The following is a 22,292-nucleotide window of genomic DNA, read 5'->3' as shown; positions in this document are numbered from 1 at the left end:
CACCAGTATTTTTCATGATTTTCACAAAAGTTTAATGCCTCCAGAAAATGCCCTACACTGAAAAAAATGATCCATTGAATTTAATCAATTTTTTAAGGTAAGTGGTTGCAATCAATTTATTTAAGCTACATTTTTTATATTTTATTTTACTTTACTAATCTTTTTTGTTTAAATGTAGCTTAAATAAATTGATTGCAACCACTTACCTTAAAAAAATTGATTAAATTCAATGAATCATTTTTTTCAGTGTATATATAAACATACAATATATTAAATGAAAGAACAGACCCTCTGCTTTCAAACAAAAAAAAATATTTTTCATCCTACCTTCATTAGTTCTCTTTTTATCACCTCTCAAATATGGTTAGGTTTCTTTAAAAACACAAAATTTTGAGCAAAAGCTGAGATAATTCAATTTTTGTAAAAGAGTTTTGATAGATATCAGGGTAGGGTTGCACCAGTCGTTCGTAAGTTCATACTTAAACTGGGACGTAAAGTCCAAACTAGAGGCTTAGTAACTACTAGCTAGTTTATAACTAACTCTGTACTTTATTCGGTTGCACCATTTGTTCTTAAGGCAGAACGTAGCTAGTAGGTCGTAAGCTCTCCGTAAAGTAATGCGTTGTCGCATAGAATGACGTCTATTTTTCTTAACCCAATCACAAGCCTTAGCACTCTAAAAAAACAAACGGTGCTATATAGAACCAAAACAATTGCTTTGGATCGTAACGATAGAAGAACCATTTTAGTGCCATATAGCACCGGTGAAGAACCAGTGAAGCACCAGTGAAGCACCAGTGAAGCACCAGTGTGGAACCATATAGGGGCCATGTGGCACCACATATGGTTCTGCGTGGCACCATATGGTTCTGCACGGGTGCTTCACTGGTTCTTCACCGGTGCTGTGTGGCACTAGGGGTGGTTCTTCTGTCGTTGCGATCCGGGGCGGCTGTTTTGGTGCTGTATGGCACCGTTTGTTTTTTAGAGTGTATAATGGGTAAACAGGAAATAGTCTGAACAGTACGTAATTTGTTGACTCGCCTAAACTGAAAGTTAAAAAAGACGTTAAAGCAAACGTTATCGAACTCAAAACATTACACTTTTAATTTAAAAGCTCTATCCCACACATGGAGGAGAAAATAAACAGGAAGAAATTTTAAATCTTATTTTAATTGATGGATACACAGAAAATTAATCAGATCTTGAAAAGTCGTTGACGAACTTGCGGCTCTTCATAATTTATACGAGCTCATCGATGTAATCTAATCTGTCTGACATCTTATTCCAATCGTTATTCATGGACAGAGGCTTCCGTAAATATTTAGTTACAACGTATTGTTACGTTTAAACTAAGTTTAATGGTGCAACGCAAAAACATTTAGTAGTGCGTAAGTTGTAACTTAGTGCCTATTTACGTCGTAACTAAGCTACGTTGTAACTTACGCACAGCTGGTGCAACCGGCCCCAGATGCATAATGATCCTCAAAACTTAGACGGACATGCAGCCATAGATATGCATAAAGGCTAGATGTCTCGCACACGCTGCTGGCCAATTGAGTGGAACGTCCGGGTTTTATAAAGTGCGGACGTTCGCCACCTGATGGATAATAGCGGTATTGCGGATTGCAGAGATAACTCGTCAATAGCGGGGAAAGAGTTAAAGAAGAACATTTTCTGGAACGCATTAAACTTTTGTAAAAATAATAAAAAATACTGCCGCTGGCTGGCAACTTTTTTAAAAAACACTGGCGGGAAGAGTTAATGAGGGTGCGAAACCTCAAGGGCATTTCTTTTATGCTATATTCACAAATTGACATATTTTAAAGCCACATATGTAATTTGTGTAGGCATAAAAGTACTGCTTTCAAATCACTTTTGCAATATTATGATGTCTGTGCAGTGTCAAACCAAAGTTCTTTTAAGGAAGTTGCATCACTCCGCCACAATGTTCTGAACAAGACCTGGAAGCATTGCAAATAAGACAAACAAGACCTGTCGATTATACGCATGTGCAAGTTTCTCTCCCAAGAAATTCAGATTGATTAATTGTGGGACTAAAATAATTGGGAGGCGAGACTAGAGTGGCCATTAATAAGAGCGCGATCTCCTCATTCATATCATTACCAGAAAAGCATCTTGTTAATATTAAATATCTTTGGTCAAACAAACGTATGGTTTCTTTGGCAGCAGAAACTGAGAATAACTCAGGACATAACACCATTGACAAGTGACCCAATGAACTTCGGCAGAATGCTTTTTAAAACTGGATTCAAACATTGTTGAAAGCATTTGAGATAATGTAAGTACACGTGAAAAAAATATAGTCGTTTTTGGATATTTTAATGCAAAATGTTACATATTGTGCCTTTAATCAGCATAATTAGCATAGCATAGCATATTCTTTTTTGTAGTTTAGGTTCAAAATGTGCACAACAATGATATAAATACAACTGCAAAATCAAACTAAATATATGACATTATTGTGACATTTATTGTGACTACATTAAGTTAAGGTAATAATGCTTTAGCTTTGCAGTATTCATCTTCAGTTCTACATACACACAGGCAAAGTAATTTCAAATCTCTTATTTAGGTTAATTCAATTGGTGACTTGCAAACTTGAGACCTGCTCAGACATTTAAAAACCTGTGTAGCACAACAATCCCCTTAGCTTGTTTTCAAGCACCCCTCATCTGTTATAAATCATCATTTGACGTGAATGTGATTTTCTTGTGGAAACTGAATAAGTGCTTAGCATGCCACCTAAACTGCTCTCATCCATTTTACATGATGTCAGGAGGCACAAATCACTAGAGGATTTAGAAGGATTGATGAAAATAATTAAAGACGCCTCCAGGGAGAAAGGAGGGATAAGCAGAACTTTTCCTCCTGTTTTTTCAATAATCTCTTTTGTTTTGAAGTGACGAGAGGTTCTTCCTTCAGGCTTGGCTTTATTCCAGGAATGGACCTAATTTTAATTAACCTTTCCAACTACTTAACGCTTTAAGCTGTTTCTATCTATCATTCTCTCCCATTTCAAAAGAAGGCATAGGACAACAGGAAATTAAGTAGATTAAAGGAAGACACAGGTTTAGTTTATGATTAAAGCTTATAGAATTAAATTATAAAGTGCAACTCACATTTATTAAAAATCTATAATGCTGATTTTGAAAACATTTTACACTTTGATTTAAATAGATTTCTTGTGTTTTTGATATGTTTTCATTTAGAAATGCATTTTGTCAATTCACCATTTTGGCAAAGATTGACAATCCTAATTCTAATCCTAATATTGTATATTGTTATATTCTGTCGTGTTGCACTATTTTGTATATTGTTGTTTTCCTGCTGTGGGACTACAGGTGAAAATTTGCATTTATGCTGTAACCTGGCTCATTTACAGTCAGTATAGTAATGTTAGATTCTTCATTAAAGGTGCAGAGTGTAATTTTTAGAAGGATCTCCTGACAGAAATGCAAAATAATATACAAAACTATATTATCAGGGGTGTATAAAGACTTTTAAAATGAACCGTTTTGTTTCTATAACCTTAGAATGAGACATTTTTATCTACATACACCGAGGGTCCCCTTACATGGAAGTCTCCATGTGCCGCCATGTTTCTACAGAAGCCCTTAACGGACAAACTTTTTTACTAAGCTGTCTCCGACGATGAAATGTTTGTCCGGTGGTGGCTATCGCTTCTTATGCATTTCAAAAGCGAGGGTTGGGCAGTAGACTGAGCCATTGGTTGCAATTCGCATTCTCACCACTAGATGCCACTAAAAGTTACACACTGCACCTTTAATGTGCACTGTCCCGAATAAAAATAAAATAAATAAAATAAAATCAATTCTGATCGTATTTCTAATCCTATTTCTGCATCACTTTTTTCTGTTACAGATAACTTAATATTCTTAAAGGTTTTTTACACTGAGAATAAATACATCTCTGGAGATTTAAAGGTGGTGTGTGTAAATTTTAGCGGCATCAAGTGGTGAGATTGTGAATTGCAACGCCCCTTAATTTTAAAACGCATATGGCTGAGACCACATAGGGAAGAAACATTGTCTGTACAAGTTTAATTGATATTTTCGATTTTAATAAATAAAATTATGCAAACCAGTTGACCTGTTGGCCATTAAATCTTTTTAGCCTCACTGAGAAGTAATTATTAACATGCCCAACATCACTGTCATATAAATCTTTCTTTCTTTTAAAGGACAAGTTCGGTATTTTACACTTAAAGCCCTGTTTTCAGATTGTTTATGATGAAATAGAACGGTTTTGACTGAAATTTCGACATTTGCGGCTGCCCCGAGAATTTTTGGGTGTTTGTGTTTCAGCTCCTACCTTCACAATGGGTTTAATGGTGCACTGGAACAATCCTTTCTAAAATGCATTAAACTTTCGTTTACAAAGACGTGAAACTTATCGAGTGGTCAGGGGTGTTCAATGATATGCTCACACAAAAATCGCGTTAAAAGATGCTTTCCAACAGCTGTTTTAGCATTCGTTGTGAACTTGTAGACCTATTTTTCCAAACGCCCCACACCCGTACATTCTTCCGCTTAGAGCTTGAATAATAGACACTCCAGCCCAGTTGGTGGCGCTAATCCGCCATTGCCAATTGCAAGAATAGAAACAAAGTTCCCGGCGCGGAGTAATACCGTACCTCACAGCACAACTAATACAAGTCAATGGAGTTGGCAAAAACTACGATAAAACCTGTTGGAATGCGTATTTTGCAGCGATTTTTGTGTGAGCATACCAGTGAACACGCCTGACCACTCAGTGAGTTTCACGTCTTTGTAAACGAAAGTTTAATGCATTTTAGGAAGGATTGTTCCAGTGCACCATTAAACCCATTGTAAAGGTAGGAGCTGAAACACAAACACCCAAAAATTCTCTGGGCAGCCGCATATGTCGAAATTTCAGTCAAAACCGTTCTATTTCATCATAAACAATCTGAAAACAGGGCTTTAAGTGTAAAATACCGAACTTGTCCTTTAAGACATAGAGTACTAATTTTAAATGGGCATCATTCTATTTCTGCAATAGCAGATTAATGGGTCAGTCACAGTGGAATAGTCCTACATACAGTAGAGGAAGATTTACAAGGTAATAAAAACAGGAAAAATATGGATTAACTATTAAACCATGCAGTGGTATAGTCATGCTATACTTTAGGACTTTTTCTTTCTATTAAACTTTCACTTTGATGTTGGTGTTTTGACACGACAACCCCTGAGAAACCAATGCAAGTCTCCAAGCAGTTCCTGCTCTTACGGAGATAATGAATATTTATCTGTGCTCATTATGTGATAGTGATTATTCATTTAGGATGATTCATTATTCATGAGCATCATCTTTATATGTGGATGCCTCTTGGGTTTGGCAGAGGCCAAGAAGAACCTCTTGCATTTTTCAAATTGCTGATTCAAGCTCATCATTTGGTTGAGGGAAAATGAGACCAGACAACCTAATTGATGTTTATATGGTAGGTTTAGAAATGTTAATGGAGTTTCCCATGTTGCTCTGTTAGCATCTAATACGGTCATGTGATACTTCTTACCAAAAACTCACCATGGAAATTACAGTTAAATTTAAAGGCGGAGTCCACGATGTTTGAAAAACGCGTTGGAAAAGGAGACGGGCCGACTACCAAAACACACTTATAGCCAATCAAATCAAATCAAATGCTGGGTTGCGTATGTGTGGGGCGGGTCTATCATAAGAAGGTCCAGATTCTATTGGGGTAGGGGCGTGTTTGTTTGGGTGATTTCAAATATCAACATTGGCTTTCAAACATCGTGGACTCCGCCTTTAATTAATTTGTCCACCATATGCGTAAACGACGTATACATATATATGCATTTTAAATGCAATCAATTAAATTTGTGCTGGACTATTTTTGTAATAATATCATGAATCCAAAGATTTTAATTTAAAAAACCCATTAGGAAAGTGTCATAGTTTTTTTTTTTTTTTTTATTAAATATGAATTAGCAGCAGGTTTATGCACAGAGGATGATTCTCCTGGGAGTTTCTCTCTAATTAAATGCAGTTTAATGTAAAAACATTACTGAGTACTGATTTGCTGAAATATATTGTGCTGAAAGAGACACAAGGTCAAAAGCATTAAGATACAATAAACAGCCACTTATTCTTGTGGTTGGGGAATGCACATTAGAAAGATTGGCATGCAGGATGTTTTTCTTTATTTTATGAAATGAAAATGTATTTGTTTGGATTGGGGTTTGCGTTTTTTTTTTTAATATAGTTGTGCAGTATCAAAATCCGACATGGAAGCCGTAATGAATACTTTTGACTGTGTAATGTAAGCATGCATATTTAATCTTGTGTGAGGATTTAAAAAGGTGCAGCATTACATGTCCAACAATCTGATTTAACTTTAGATTTGACACTGACAGTGAAATGTCAGCCATGAAAGTACACTGTAACAAATTTGCCTGTAGATTTTACAGTAAGTACCTTGCAAAAAAGTTGCCAGTAAAATCTTGTAAAGTTTTGTGAATTTGCTTTTAATAACTGTAAAAATGAATTACAGTATAATACTGGATTTCGTTTACAGGTTATTGTTGTACATAAATTACAGCAAAGTATTAGGTTTTTATATTAAAACACTACTTTATTGTAATTTAGTTTACAACATTATCTTGTTTTCTTTTCAAATTACAGATATTACCTGGCAACTAGAGTTGCCAGGTAATATCTGTAAATTCCTCACAATACAATATGTTATTGTAGAATCTTTTTTACAATAACATAATGTGTTTTGAAATAATTACATCTTTTTGTTGCCAACTCAAGTTGCCAGCAAAAATCTGTAAATATTTTACAATACATTGTGTTGTTGTAAAAAATAAATAGTTAATCTTTGCTGATGCCTATTGTAAAGTGTTTTAAATAAGACCAGGCTTGCTTTAAATCCAAACATCATTGGATAAGATTCTCTTCAACTGTTAAATAAAACCATAGTCCAAGATGCAAAATCATGAAATTTTATTATTAAAACAAAATACAGTGTTACAATACTGTACATTTTCAGAATGTCTTTTTCTTAACAGCATATTCTATTCATTTTCTTAATATTCAGTGAAATTCAGAAAACATTTAGAACAATGTCCATTCATATTGCGAGGAAGTCGCTTGAGACTTACAATTGAAGCCATTCAAAATCTATCAGCCGCTTAAGAAGAGAGGAGACGTGAGGGTTAATGCAGTTCTTCTTTTTCTCCTGTACCTTCCCTCTTCTTGGTCCCACTGGAGGGGTTCAGTCCAATGAAGCATCTGAAATCACAAAATCACATGAAAATAAACTTTATGAAAAAGTACCTTAACTGCTCTAAGAGAGTGCAAAATACATCAGACTGTGCAAATCAAGCTGATTTGCCATTTTCAGCTTAAGTACAGAAAAACTGCAACAGAAAAATTCAGCGGGTAATTATTATTCATTTAATTTCAGTTGTGCTGTCCAGGCAAGCTAAACCAGGAAGTGGCTCTCCAATGCAATGACTATAGTGAAATATAGAATCATAGCAGTTGAAGGGATGATTTGGATTTCTAGTCACAAAATTGCATGAGTTATGGTTAGGTTAGTTGCATTAACATAACCTCAAGCAGCAGGTCCTCTGGTTGAAAATTTCCCGACTATCCCCTGCTTCAAAGGACAACAAAACATAAAACAAACCACTTTATAGTGCTTTCAGACTTGAAAAACATTCTAGATACGTAGATGCGAGGCTCCACTACGTAGTTATACTGTCAGTCTGTAATGAACAAAATTGTTCCAGTGTAGGGAGTGGTCAGAGGGCACCCTAAAGCAGGAAAATAAATGTATTCTGTTGAGGAACACAAGACATGTCTTTGGTAAAATGTTCTTTGGTTGTCTAAGTTTGCTGTTGTTGGGCTGGTCCATCCAAAGATCTACAATTAAAGGACTCATAGTACAGGGCTATGTCCATGCAACTACATCACTACAGTTGATAACATGTAGGCCTACAGACTTGTGAAAAAACTCCAAAAGAACTAATCCTATGACTCCGAATCCTATGGTTTTCATAACAAAGTCTCATTCATACCCCAATAAAACCATGAATAAATGACTGATTGTCAAAGATCATGCAAATCTCTTTTTTTTGTTAAAAAACATCTAGGTAGATTTGTAAGATATGTTTATGTATCAGTATATGTATGTGGGTGTGTGTATGCAGTATATGCATACAGATCCTTTTTTGTGTGTTTGCCTTGAGCATCACTGCCATAGTGGGAAGGGTGAGGCCTGGGTGGGCATATGAAATTATGCATAACTGTAAAATTTATGTTCATCTGGGATTTCTTGTGAATGCCATAAAAAAACAAAGCAAGTTTGCAGTTTATTTATCTAAATGCTCAGTTACCCCAATGCAGAACTACTTTTCAAAATATATAATCAAATAAATCTTTATGGTCAATGTTTGAATGTTACAATGAATTTGTTCTGCAATGATATAAAGCATTTGGGTAAATAACTTAACCCAATTTATCAACTAAAAAAATCATGTTAAAGGGATTTCCTGTAAGCACACTTAAAGCAAAATAAAATCTCTGTTACTCATAATAGCACACTTTACAAAATAATGATAAACTGCATTGTACTTCAAGCACATAGTTACCTTTGAATGAACTCCAGTGTGCAAGATGCTTGCTCCTGTTACACAAGATTGAAGTTGTGGTAGCCTTAAAACAAAGCTGCCATTCCAGCCACGAAGTTGGGATGTGGAGGCACAACCACCCGATGCTCAGCATCCAAACGCTGATTCACCTAAGCATAAACAAATGGTTTACATGCAAAAAAATCTGTTGCTTTCCACATAAACATATCCACATTAAACTAATTTGTGTCCTTCATAGCCCGTCTTTGCAATGCTTTACAACTCATTACAAAAAATAGACTACCTAAGACAATTAGAGTCAGGAAACTGTAGTCTTTTTTCAACGTCTGTTGCTGTTGCCAACACCTAAAAGACAAAGAAAAATAGATTCAAATGTACAGTAATTTTTTATAGCAATATCATTTTTGAAAGCTTGACTATTATTCTTTGTTGATCATACATTGTTGCGAAAAAATATCAATCTGCGCTACCAGTACACCATCAGAACGCGTTTTCAGCGCAGGTGGAAACATTATAACCCCAAAAATGTTTCTCACTTGTTGTTTTATGAGTGGAAGTCCTACAATAAACACGCAGATATGCCCTGATCCCCTGGGTCCTCCGGGGCTCGGCTCGAGCAGCCACCGGAATGGCCAACACATACGCACAGTTGCTTTACATTTACTTTACATGTCGCGTCTGAAACCACGCGGAAAACGTGACCGCGCCGCTTTTCTCCTCTTCAAATCGCGTGGGCGCTTCGGATCTTCTTTCGTTGCTAAGCATTGCTTGACGCTGCCACCGGCGGAGAAAGAATTTGGCGCCTAACACGCACGTTTGTTAAAAACTCTCTATCTCATCCTATCAATATTTTAATATTTAAAAATATATGTATGCATGTATAAGACCTATGCATCAATGTGGACGTGCACATACGCGCATGCACGCACCCTGTTTGCATGCCTGAGTGACGTTAAGGCACATACATTGAAGTCCAGTATAAATATGAAAAGGGTTAACATGAAAGTTATACCATTTACTTTATTTTAACCACTAAACTGCTTCACCTGGGATTGCTTGTTCAAAATTTCTTTATTAACTTTATTGTGGGGCTTGACTGATACACGGTAAACTTTATTTCAACCAACATTAACAATTATAATAGCTATTTATAATAGTATACTTACATATTGTGGATGAGTGACGTGGCAATGTCCCTGCTCCTCTGCAATCCGACATAAAATGGCGTCAAGCTGCCTCGTGCAACGCATTCAACAGTGAATAACTGTAATACTGCATCATTTACAGGCAAGCGCAAATATACCTGTAATTTATTGTGGGGGAAAAGCTGTCAACTTCTGTAATAGTTTTTTGACCCACAATGCATTGCAATGTACAGCTAAACTTTGTAAAATGACAGAACAAGAAGTAACTGTAAAATTTTGCTGTAGAAATTACAGAAATTTGTTACAGTGTATCAGATATCTCCTGTCTGGATTCAGAATGGAAGTAGCTGCTCTTGCAGCCAAGCCTGTTTGAATGGTGCTTTGTTATTAAAGTGTGTGTGTGTGTGTGTGTGTGTGTGTGTGTGTGTGTGTGTGTGTGTGTGTGTGTGTGTGTGTGTGTGTGTGTGTGTGTGCGTGCGTGCGTGCGTGCGTGCGTGCGTGCGTGCGTGCGTGCGTGCGTGCGTGCGTGCGTGCGTGCGTGCGTGCGTGCGTGCGTGCGTGCGTGTGGGAAGCAGGTATAAGGATTGTGCCAGTGTAAAACCTTTCAGTGGCATCCCTTTTGTTCTTAGAGTTTGACGGCTGTATGGAGCCTGAACAACAGCTTACTAGAAATTTATTTAGATCAAATACTGTACAGCTCGCTCATGACATGAGTGTGTGAATGCTGGAGACAGGCTTCTTTACCAATTGAGACATCTCTACCAAGATCTACCGAGCTTTGCTTTTTCATGTACAGCCATACAAAAGACAGTAAAAGTGTCTTGCAATGATGACAATTCAGAGCATGAACAGGGATATGGCATTCACTGTATCTTAGAAAATGTAAAATTTGCGGTCTAATGCACAGAATTGCAAAGTATTGTTTGTTTGACTCGTCCGTGTACACAGACATTCAACGCATGCATATTGCAACAAAATGCAATGCCTCTCCCGGGCTACATATTGCATACTCATGTACACGCATGTGCGACCTACACATACAATGTACTGGGTTTATTAAAAATCTGGCGGTGCGTGTACAGTACGCATGCACTCTTCTGGTGAAGAAAATTGTGTCAAGTCCACTGTACTCGTAAAAAGTAGACCATACTTCGGCATTTAGACTTGTGATGTGTACCAAAAACAGCAACGGACTTTTGAAGAGGTATTATGACCTGTTTGAATATCTTCGAAAAGTTCAAATATTTTAATTTCCTGACACTATATTTCCAAAATCATGTTACTAGTCACAGCATTTAAAGGGACACTCCACTTTTTTGGAAATATGCTCATTTTCCAGCTCCCATAGAGATAAACATTTGAGTTTTACAGTTTTGGAATCCATTCAGCTGATCTCCACGTCTGGCGCTAGCACTTTTAGCATAGCTTAGCATAATCTATTGAATCTGATTAGACCATACAGTAGCATCACGCTCAAAAATAACAAAGAGTTTCGATATTTTTCCTATTTATAACTTGACTCTTCTGTAGTTACATTGTGTACTAAGACCAACAGAAAATTAAAGTTGCGATTTTCTAGGCAGATATGTTTAGGAATTATACTCTCATTCCGGCATCATAATCAAGGACTTTGCTTCCTTAACATGGCTGCAAGAGGCGCAATGATATTACGCAGCAATAGTAGTCCCCTTATCTTAGTAGCAGGGCATTTTCAGGCACTATGTAATATCATTGCGTACTTTTAATTAATCAACTTTTAATTTTCCATCGGCCTTAGTACACAATGTAGCTACAGAAGAGTCAAGTTTTAAGTAGGAAAAAATATAAAAACTATTTGGTTATTTTTTAGTGCAATGCTAATGGTCTAATCAGATTCAATAGATTATGCTAAGCTATGCTAAAAGTAGTAGCGCAGACCTGGAGATCAGCTGAATGGATTCCAACATGGTAAGAATCAAATAGGGGAGCTGGAAAAAAAGTGGAGTGTCCCTTAAATTTCATCATTGGCAACAATGCTTAGCAAACACATGTGGGTGTGATTTTCAAGTGTGGGCATGCAATATAAATTTCGTAAAAGATTCAGAAATTTCATCTAGAATTACCTGCTTTACCTTATTAAAGCTGCACACTGTTTTCTTTCTACACCGTTTTACGATTGTTGCTTAGCAGACTGTACAATTCACAATGCATTTTAGAAACTGCAATAAATTTGTTAGAGGTTTTTACTGTATGCTTCTTTCTGTGTCGTTGCCTCATGCTTGTCTTCCTCTTTCGTCATCTTTCTTGTGGGATTTAAGCAGACATTATTCTCATTGCAGTGACTCAGTGAAGGGTGAGAGAGGTCTCAGCATTAGAATATGCATGAAGCTTCTCTGTTGACTTATCATTGTGACCAATGAAGTGCACATCACTGTCGGAATTCTAACAAGGCGAAAGCTTTGGGTTTAACCTCATTTGCTTACTGTTGCGTTTAGGTTTATTTTGGCAGGATAAATACTTTGCAATTATGGCACGGTTACACGCATGAGATTCTGCGAAAATAGCAGAGAATAAATATAAATTTGTGATCGTGCCTGTGAAAACCCAGATGTTTTTTTTTGCGGTACATTAAATCATCCTACATAATGTAAAGAACATTCTGTGAAAATAACTTTGCTATATTTAATATTGACTAAGTAAGGCCATGTCAAAGATAGAAATCAATATGAAATCAATGACTGAAATCCTACTTTGATGCTTTTAATCTCATAATTAGATTATAAGACTTTAGCCTGGATTTCACAGACCGGGTCACATATGGCACAGACAGGATTCAACCTGTAAGTGCACTGTGCTCCTACAGTATGTGCACTATCCAGCATCTATCATAAGGTGAAACAGTATGGGTATATACAAGATAAGTCCAGGTTAAACTTTACTGATACTCACTATAAAAGCTAAGCTTCTATCATTGATCTCTGACCCTGAGTCCTGCAATCTCACAGACAAATTAGTCCGATCTGAGATCAATAGAGGTGCCTCTTGAAAAGCAGTGAGTGTTTGACCGGAAGCTTTAATTTTCTCCCTTGGCTTTTACAGTAATTGGAACTGCGGGAACCTGGTCTCAGTCGAGCCAATAGTCAGAGAGTATCCTTTCTCCACGTTGATAAGCTCCCTCTCCACCATCATGCCGAATGGCTCTGAGTACAGAGAGGAACGGTTCCAGTTGGGTTTTGCACTGGAACGCAAATCACGGTGTGATAACTAATCGTTTTCGGCTCTGATTTCTCAGCATCGTTAGCCAGACGTGCTGGTGGTCTGTTGCCAGGTTAACTTGGTTGATTTGCAATGTGGATGGTGGAAAGTGCTAATTCACTGCATGTGTCTGCTGTCTTCTATTCATTATTGCCTTAATATGTGAATATGTGCTGTTTCTTCTGATGTTGGTTATAAATGGAGAACGTGTAGCTCTTTTCGCACACTGGAGAAAGACATGCAACTCTTTTGTGCACCATGCAAATACATAATCGTGACCAATGTCTCTGAATAGCTTAATGGTACAGCTGAGCTCATAACAATTTACCCCAGATACTGTACGACCAAGTCAATCACAATTTAGACAATATAGATCGAGAATATTCTCCAGGTTGGCTGACTATTCCTGGCAGTGTGAATCGGCCTTCACAGGGACAATAGATTCAGCACATGGAAAAACTATTCAGAAGCAAACAAAAGAAGCTTAATGGAGAATTCGGCTCATCGTAGTTGTATTTTTACCACCTTGATTAAAAGGAGCAGAGAGAATTGTGCAGTATTTGGGTTGAGGAATAGAGGACAATGAAGGACATCTTCACTGAGAGCCCGTTCCTTTCTCAAAGGGCTGCCAAGATCTCAATAGCTCTCTCTTGAAAAGCCTTGTTAAACCAGCAGGATTGCTTGGATCTGGAATACCCATTTTAGTAATTCAAGTTCATTTTGCGACCTAAATCTGTTAGAAGCTTCTATTATATTTTGCATTTTACCAGTAGTAGATTTCCAACAGGATTTATAATATAATTGGGTTGTTAATGTAAATTAATGGATGACGTATATGACATAATATAATTTTAATTTAAACAGCTTTTTTATAGCTCAGCGGTAGAGCATTGCATTAATATTACAAAAGGTCTTGGGTTCAAACCCAGGGTACACCCTTACTGATTAGATGTTCACTCACCTAAAGGATTATTAGGAACACCATACTAATACTGTTTTTGACAATGCTCAGGTAGGCCGTGGCATTTTAACGATGCCCAATTGGCACTAAGGGGCCTAAAGTGTGCCAAGAAAACATCCCACACACTATTACACCACCACCAGCAGCCTGCACAGTGGTAACAAGGCATGATGGATTCATGTTCTCATTTTGTTTACGCCAAATTCTGCTCTACCATCTGAATGTCTCAACAGATATTGAGACTCATCAGACCAGGCAAAATTTTTCTAGTCTTCAACTGTCCAATTTTTGTGAGCTTGTGCAAATTGTAGCCTCTTTTTCCTATTTGTAGTGGAGATGAGTGGTACCCGGTGGGGTCTTCTGCTGTTGTAGCCCATCCGCCTCAAGGTTGTGCGTGTTGTGGCTTCACAAATGCTTTGCTGCAAACCTCGGTTGTAACGAGTGGTTATTTCAGTCAAAGTTGCTCTTCTAACAGCTTGAATCAGTCGGCCCATTCTCCTCTGACCTTTAGCATCAACAAGGCATTTTCAACCCACAGGACTTCCGCATACTGAATGTTTTTCCCTTTTCACACCATTCTTTGTGAACCCTAGAAATGGTTGTGCGTGAAAATCCCAGTAACTGAGCAGATTGTGAAATACTCAGACCGGCCCGTCTGGCACCAACAACCATGCCACGCTCAAAATTGCTTACCTCACCTCTCCTTCCTATTCTTACATTCAGTTTGTAGTTTAGGAGATTGTCTTGACCAGGACCACACCCCTTAATGCATTGAAGCAACTACCATGTGATTGGTTGATTAGATAATTGCGTTAATGAGAAATTGAACAGGTGTTTCTAATAATCCTTTAGGTGAGTGTATACCTTGTAATGCACCTTAAATCCCTTTGGATTGGAAGTGTCTGCCAAATGTGTAAATGTCCGGCTAAAAAGTTTTATTTGCATTTACCACCTTTAGGGTTAATTCAATATTTAAGTAATGTAAGCTATGAAAGTGTGATGATTTTATTACTGGTGGTAACTGTATGAAGACAGTATATTAATAGCATAGTGTGAGATAACATACAGTATATATCTTTCCCTTTTACTCTCATAAGCACAGATCTTTTAATACTATTAGGTTTGTGTGTATGAGTAAACATTTCTAACATTTGCTTTGATGAGCTTATCAACATTGTTAACCAAAATTGTTTCTGTGTGTTGTGGCTTAATGTTTATGTGGCTGTCATTTTCTCTGTTTAAATACATGCATTATACTATATGTATGGGTGTGTAGTGTGTAGGCTGCATGTGTTTATGATCTCTGTGATGATAGGGATGTCACTGTGGTTTGCTATATGCAGTGGTTTTTCTGTCTTCCCTTGCTGTCTGTATACAGTGAATAAATCAGACAGCATCTCTTCATACAGGCCTGTTTACCTCTCCACAAACCTCCACAGCTCTCAGTCTGTCAAATACAGTGATGTGCAAAGGGGTAATGTGTGTGTCTGTCTGATCCGTGTGTTTTGACAACAGCTCTCTGACATTTCTCATGTAGATGTGTGCTGATTTTTAGTGCCACCAGCTTCACATATTGATCCCTGGAAAAGGCCACTGAAGGGTTGGGCATAGAGGAGAATACAGATGAGGAAGAATGAGTGAAGAACAGTGTAAACAGATCAAGCAGTGCTGGATTTGAATGCCACCTATCTGTTACCTTACAACTGCATACTGAAAAAAAATTGGGTTGCTCCAACGCAAAAACGAGTGGACAAATCTAACTGAGGGATTTAAAATGTGTGCTGACAGGGAACTACACTAACCTTTTCCACTGGTGGCACTTGCGCTACCAACATTTTCAGTTACTGGCGCAAAATATGATTTGGTCGCACATATTTTTTTCAAGTTATATTAAGGCGCTCTGGATAATAATGAACAATAATGAAACTGTATTGCATACAGATATGCTTTTTATTTTACTTGCCATCTTTTAAACCATATGCCGCCTTGTTTTCTTAAACGTTGCAGTGTTTCCCACAGATCTGAAATTTACTTGTGGTGGTAGCCAGTCATTGCCCACTGACAAATAGTGGTCTACTATACATGTGACGAAGAACTACAGTAATAATGTGTGACACAACACAATACAATACTGATTTATTGAAAATTAATATTAATTTCACATTATATTTCATGAATCTAACCACCCCAAACTTTCTTTGCCATTAACAAAGCTGACACTGTTTGTCAAAGCACCACAAAAACACTTACTGTTTTTGCACTGATATATGAAGCAATTAGACCCCTTTTATCAAACTCAATATAATACAATACTATGTATAGTATATTAATAGACAGTGCAGATCTATAGATTATAAATGTGACTGATGTTATGATGGTTATAATTTCTATTAGATAGGCACTTTTACTGCTTATGTTCTATCTTTCTATTTCTCTCTTGCCGACTAAAAAAGCTTAATCCACTCATTATTTCAGATTTAAAAGTCTACTTGCTGTCCCGATGACAGACTTTACATTGCTTTGCGTTTTTTATATCCCGGGTCAGCTTAAGCTTTGCGTGCAATGGGCTTGACATTAGCACTGCTTTTTTGCTACAATCTCTGTGCAAACTTTTTAAATATGGATATGGTTTTAGAAAAGATATGGTTTATTAATAATAAGATTATTAAAAAAAGTGAGAAAGAAAATGCAGCGCGTGGTCGTAACAAGAACCATCGCCATAGAAACCGGAGGCACGCTGAAACTGCACTCGAGCTTTAGCGCGGTACACTGAAAAAAATGATTTATTGAATTTAATAAATTTTTTTAAGGTAAGTGGTTGCAATCAATCCATTTAAGCTACATTTAAACAAAAGTTGTTATATTTTATTTTACGTTAATAATCTTTTTTGTTTAAATGTAGCTTAAATAAATTGATTGCAACCACTTACCTTAAAAAAATTATTAAATTCAATGAATCATTTTTTTCAGTGTAGCGCTCATGGCTGTTTTCCGATCGACTCGGGTTATACACACAATATTTATCAGATTTGGGACCCAAAGTATAGGTCCTAACCGGACCCGACTGACCATTTAAAATATAAACCCGGAACCATACGGGTCCCGCGTCCTTAATGAAAAAAGACCTCTGCTCAAGTTCAGAAACATGGAAGACATTGAGCTTGCTTCGCGTCGCACCAAATTCATTGAGAAACAGAGAGCACGCGAACGCACACTCATAGGGAGAGACACGACGTGCTTTCACGCAAAATGAAGCCAACGTATTGAAGGCTCAGAGCACGTTATAAAACGCATTCTTAAAATCCACATTTCTGTTTTAATAAATGCTCATAGTAAATCATAGCATATTGTCTAAAACATTAGGTAGCACATTTGCGACCCATTAAATATTACGGTCGCAACGGCAGCTCAAAAGGTCGCATATGCGACCATTTTGGTCGCAGTGTAGTTCCCTGGCTGAGTTGGTTTAACCCAAAATGCTGGGTCAGATGTGAACATTTTCTAAGTTAATTTAGACCAACTAGGGATGTCAATTTATGCAATTCCCCATATTCGATGATTAGGAGTGTCCCGATCTCCAAATCCTCAATTCGATTACATTTTCGATTCTAAGTTCAAGATTCGTTTTGTTTCTCGGTTTTTAAAGGTTTTTTGAAAGCACAAAAAACGCTATGCCATTTTTAGGCTAGACTTTTATTAAATATAATATCTGACCTTGAACCCGAAAATGCCCTGCCATGTTAGTTGTGCTGCCAGGGGAAAATATGGCACATGCCTGATAAAACGAAACTTCCACTGATGAACATTCCTTTCAGTACTTTGCACCTTAAAAACACGCTTTTATAACGTCAGACGAGATTGTGAGACTATACCCCAATTAGTCATGTTTAAATGCTGTTTTCATAACTCTTAAGCAACTGAAATAAGTTGTTGTGAAACTCTGAACAGATCTCAGTTCAGAGAAACATCCGGTCCTGACAAAGACACCGTTCTGCTGTACACACGAGGCGCTTGCTGTTTTTTGTTTCCCATGTAAAGAGCAGCTTGCGTGGTGTCTCCTGCATCTGCCATGCTATTTGACTGGCTGTAGCTAGCTAGGTTAGAGGAGGTTGACTCACAGCACCCAACACATGTGTTTTTTTCCCGCTTGGCAAGCCAACCGGACATCATGACGGCGTGGCAGCATCAACGATTCTATTTTTTAATTCGAATTTCGATGTTGTGACTTAATTTCGATCAATTTCGACTTGAAATAGAAATTGTGACACCCTTATCGATAATTGTTTAAATTTATGATCAATCAATCGAATAATCTTTAACTGTAATAGTGCAATAATCCTTTACTGCAGTGGCATATAGCCAATGACATGAAAGTGTGTGTAAATAGCAATCAAATGCCAGATTCCTTGCTCAAATTAAAATATTTTTATGCCGTATTTGCATTTTCTGTATTGGACCCGATCAGATCCATTGCGTATGCCATTTTGTTGCATTGGCATCCAGCTTCGTCTCGCATGGCGTTAATGCTTAGGTCTGTGCTTGGCATCGAGCATTGTTGTGATCATATTTAGTTTAACTTCTGCGCACTTGCTTCATTTTATTTCTCCTGCTGTATGTGTTTTGCGAAGGCGCTACACACACGTGCATGACCTTACTTTTTTGACCAACGTCAAGTTTTAGTCATTTAATTATTGTCGACAATTAATCAGAGATCAGTTAATTGTTAACATCCCTAAGACCATTGGTTGGCAGTTTTTAGCCTATTTTTGTCGCAATAATAGTAACAAAATATAATAAAAATTGTTTAATTATCCAACTATGAGATTATGAGCATCAAAGTTTGATTTCAATTATTGATTTCACATTGATTTCAATCGTTGACATGACCTTACTCAGTCAATATTAAAGATATCAAAGTTGTATTTTCACAGCCTGAGTCACAAATGTGTTGTAGTTGTTATGGTTTATTAATAACTGTAGGCTGATACATGGAGAGCCTCTACTGTTCATGGGTGAAGTGCTTTTTTATTAAACTATTTTGAATCACAATTATCTGATAATCCGGGATGTGGGTTTCATATATTTTATATCCACCCTTTGAAGGTGAATGTGTCATTGTGCTTATATTACTCAGTAAAAGTCATAGTTTAAATCTGAACTGATCTCTTCTAAGAACATTAAAATTTCTCATAAACTTTAAATGTCACACAAGCTTAAACAGCATTTGTCTGCTTCTCAATTACATTCAGGAATGCATTCATTTAAAGTCGAAGTCAATGATGTTTGAAATACATTGTTGATATTTGAAATCACCTAAACAAACACGCCCCTACCCCAATAGAATCTGGACCTTCTGTTGATAGACCCACCCCACACATACGCAAACCGGCATTTGATTTGATTTGATTGGCTATAAGTGTGTTTTGGTAGTCAGCCCGTCTCCTTTTCCAACGCATTTTTCAAACATCGTGGACTCCGCCTTTAAATGTACAATATGTGTGTTTTAGATTATTGTGTGTTACTTATCTGTTTATGGCTGTTCTTATTTTTACAGCACATTTAAGTACTCTTTTTGTTTTGTATTTTTGTTTGATGTTTCAAAGGACAGTTTGTTAACTTATCTTGGCTAATCTTTTCTCTTCTTTGTTTTCTTTTTTAGGTAAGTGAGAATCTTGTGCCCTCATCCCCTTTACCTGCTTGGTACAGTAAGTGGCCGCGGCAGATATACTGTATAAATTTGTCTGTCTTTGCTTTAATAGACTTTCCTCCTTCATTTTGATTTGATTGATATTATATTTAGACAGGTGAAAGTCAGTCTGATATGTGTCGGAGTTCTTAACTGAGCATGTACTGCACATTCATATTTACAAGAGCTGCTAAACACGCATAGATTAGCCCTACAATTCAGCATGATTTGCAACTCGTACAACATACACATAGAGTTAGGTCATCATTTGATTCACATATCAATATCAACAGTAAAGGTTATTCAGTGCTACTGCTTTTTTGTATGAAATAGATACCCATAATCATATGTAGCTGCATCCTCTTATGCAGTTCAGTATGATTCTCATAATTGCAATAAAACTACTTGCTTTATTAAATAAAATGTTACCATGCAGTTCAATGCAGAATTTTCCACTGGTTATGTGTAAATGCTTTGGACACTGCAGTCTGTCATTATCTTTGATCTGTGGTCAGTTCTTGGTCTGGGCAACAGCGAGCATGGCTCCGGCTCCCGTTAACCCGCTACTAAACCCGCAACCTTGTGGAGATGCACTAGTTTGCCTTAAAACAGTATGACAGACGTCAACGCTGAAGTGGAATTCAAACACTGCGCAGACCGCATGCAGACACTGGTTGGTGAATTTAGGGCAGAGTAATTGTAAATAGCAGGCTTGGTGTTTTATCCTTCCTCAAATTCATATGTCAAGATGTTTACAGTATAGACGCTGCATTCTTTCTAATGCCAGATGTCTCCTGGCCAGTTGGAAGCAAAATTATGTATATGGAAGTAAAAGAGCTGTGTATGGCATGTTAATAAACAATATAATTGACTTCTAATGACTTTAGGGGACTGGGGCTAGTTGTCACAAGGAGTGAGCAATATAGACATGAAACTGACCTACAAAAATAAGTGTGAATTGTATTATGATAATATTCCACAGGGCTGTTGAATGCTTTAAGTGGTGTGTGCACACCAAAGCTTTTATGCCAGTGGCCAGCGTATGTGTTCCAATGGAAGTGCAGCGTTTTTCAAAAAGCTTTTTTCCACTCTTTCCGCATTCAGCGCTGAGTGCCGAGAGTTAAAAAATATTCAATATCAATGTCAGTTCTCACACAGCCATTCAATCCGAGGGGCAACCTTCCGATCTCTCTGATGAAGCCAATACGGAAGTGACTTAAACTGCAATTCATCGACTGGCCGCTAGAGGCAGGCTCCAAAATTTAGTCAATTCCCATAGACCTCCATGTTAAAAATGCCCAACTTTACAGTAAAAAAAAAATGTTTACAGCCTGGTACAAAAATTTTTTTTGGTCTGTATAGCTAATTTTGCCCTTCATGAAAACTGTGAGGGGGGTGATTTTTTTTGTAACTCATCCGTTTAATTATATTAAGCTTTAAAGTTCTGCATAATTAAGGGCGTGGCCACTTAAAGGAATATTCCATTTTCTTAAAAGAAAAATCCAGATAATTTACTCACCACCATGTCATCCAAAATGTTGATGTCTTTCTTTGTTCAGTCGAGAAGAAATTATGTTTTTTGAGGAAAACATTGCAGGATTTTTCTCATTTTAATAGACTATAATAGAGCCCAACATTTAACTCTTTCCCCGCCATTGACGAGATATCTCGTAAATTAAGAGAAAACGCTTCCCCGCCAATGACGAGATTTTCCGTCTTTCCGCAATACCGCTATTATCTACCAGGTGGCGCCCTTCCGCAACTTTTTAAACCCAGAAGTATTGCCCTGTGGCAAGCTGCTGCATGTCCGTGTCTGTTTTAAAGATCGCTCTAAATGGGATCGCTATGAAAAGTCCGTCACAAACATGGAATTATCTCTGCTTTTTGCTCAAAATGTGGTGTTTTTACAGAAACCTACCCATATTCAAAAGCTGATTACAAAAGAACTACTCAAGGTAGGATGAAACGGTTTTTTTTGTTTGAAAGCAGAGGGTCTGTTCTTTCATTTGGTATATTGTATGTTTATATATCTGAAGAAGAACATTTTCTGGAAGGCATTAAACTTTGGTGAAAATCATGAAAAACGCTGGTGCTGGCTGGCAACTTTTTAAAAAAATGCTGGCGGTGAAAGAGTTAATACTTAACTCAACACTTAACAGTTTTTTTCAACGGAGTTTCAAAGGTCTATAAACAATCCCAAACGAGGCATAAGTGTCTTATCTAGCGAAACGATTGTCATTTTTGACAAGAAAAATAAAAAATATGCTCTTTTAAACCACATCCTTTCGTCTAGATCCGGTCCAGTGCAACCTAACATAAATGCGTAGTGACGTAGGGAGGTCACGTGTTACATATATAAAACGCACATTTGCGGACCATTGTAAACAATAAACTGACACAAAGACATTAATTAGTATCAGTTGACATACAACAACCTAGGAACGGTCCTCTTTCAACACATTTGTAAACACTGGGGCGGAGTTTCGCGTTCGTCCTCTGTGACCTCTTGACATGATGACGTATTGCGTGGGGTCACGCTGGCGCATCACGACTGGATCTAGACGAGAAGTTGTGGTTTAAAAGTGGAT

At 37.3% G+C, this 22,292-nt stretch overlaps 1 protein-coding gene and 1 long non-coding RNA gene across 3 annotated transcripts in view; one reads left to right on the top strand and one right to left on the bottom strand.

The window, feature by feature from the left end:
• Positions 1 to 22,292, top strand: part of sash1a (SAM and SH3 domain containing 1a) — a 321,640-nt gene that overhangs the window by 177,703 nt on the left and 121,645 nt on the right.
• On the bottom strand, positions 6,848 to 10,102 carry LOC141350339 (uncharacterized). Of its 2 annotated transcripts, none has more exons than XR_012358442.1 (4): positions 9,118 to 10,102; positions 8,962 to 9,023; positions 8,679 to 8,827; positions 6,848 to 7,314 (listed from the first exon to the last, which is right to left on the bottom strand). It is a non-coding gene; the product is annotated as an uncharacterized lncRNA (long non-coding RNA). The 2 variants fall into 2 exon arrangements; XR_012358441.1 differs by having other exon boundaries at positions 9,845 to 10,102.

This window comes from Misgurnus anguillicaudatus, chromosome 18 (genome assembly GCF_027580225.2).
Source record: "Misgurnus anguillicaudatus chromosome 18, ASM2758022v2, whole genome shotgun sequence".
NCBI lineage: Eukaryota > Metazoa > Chordata > Actinopteri > Cypriniformes > Cobitidae > Misgurnus > Misgurnus anguillicaudatus.
This window is presented reverse-complemented; position numbering and strand designations above follow the sequence as displayed.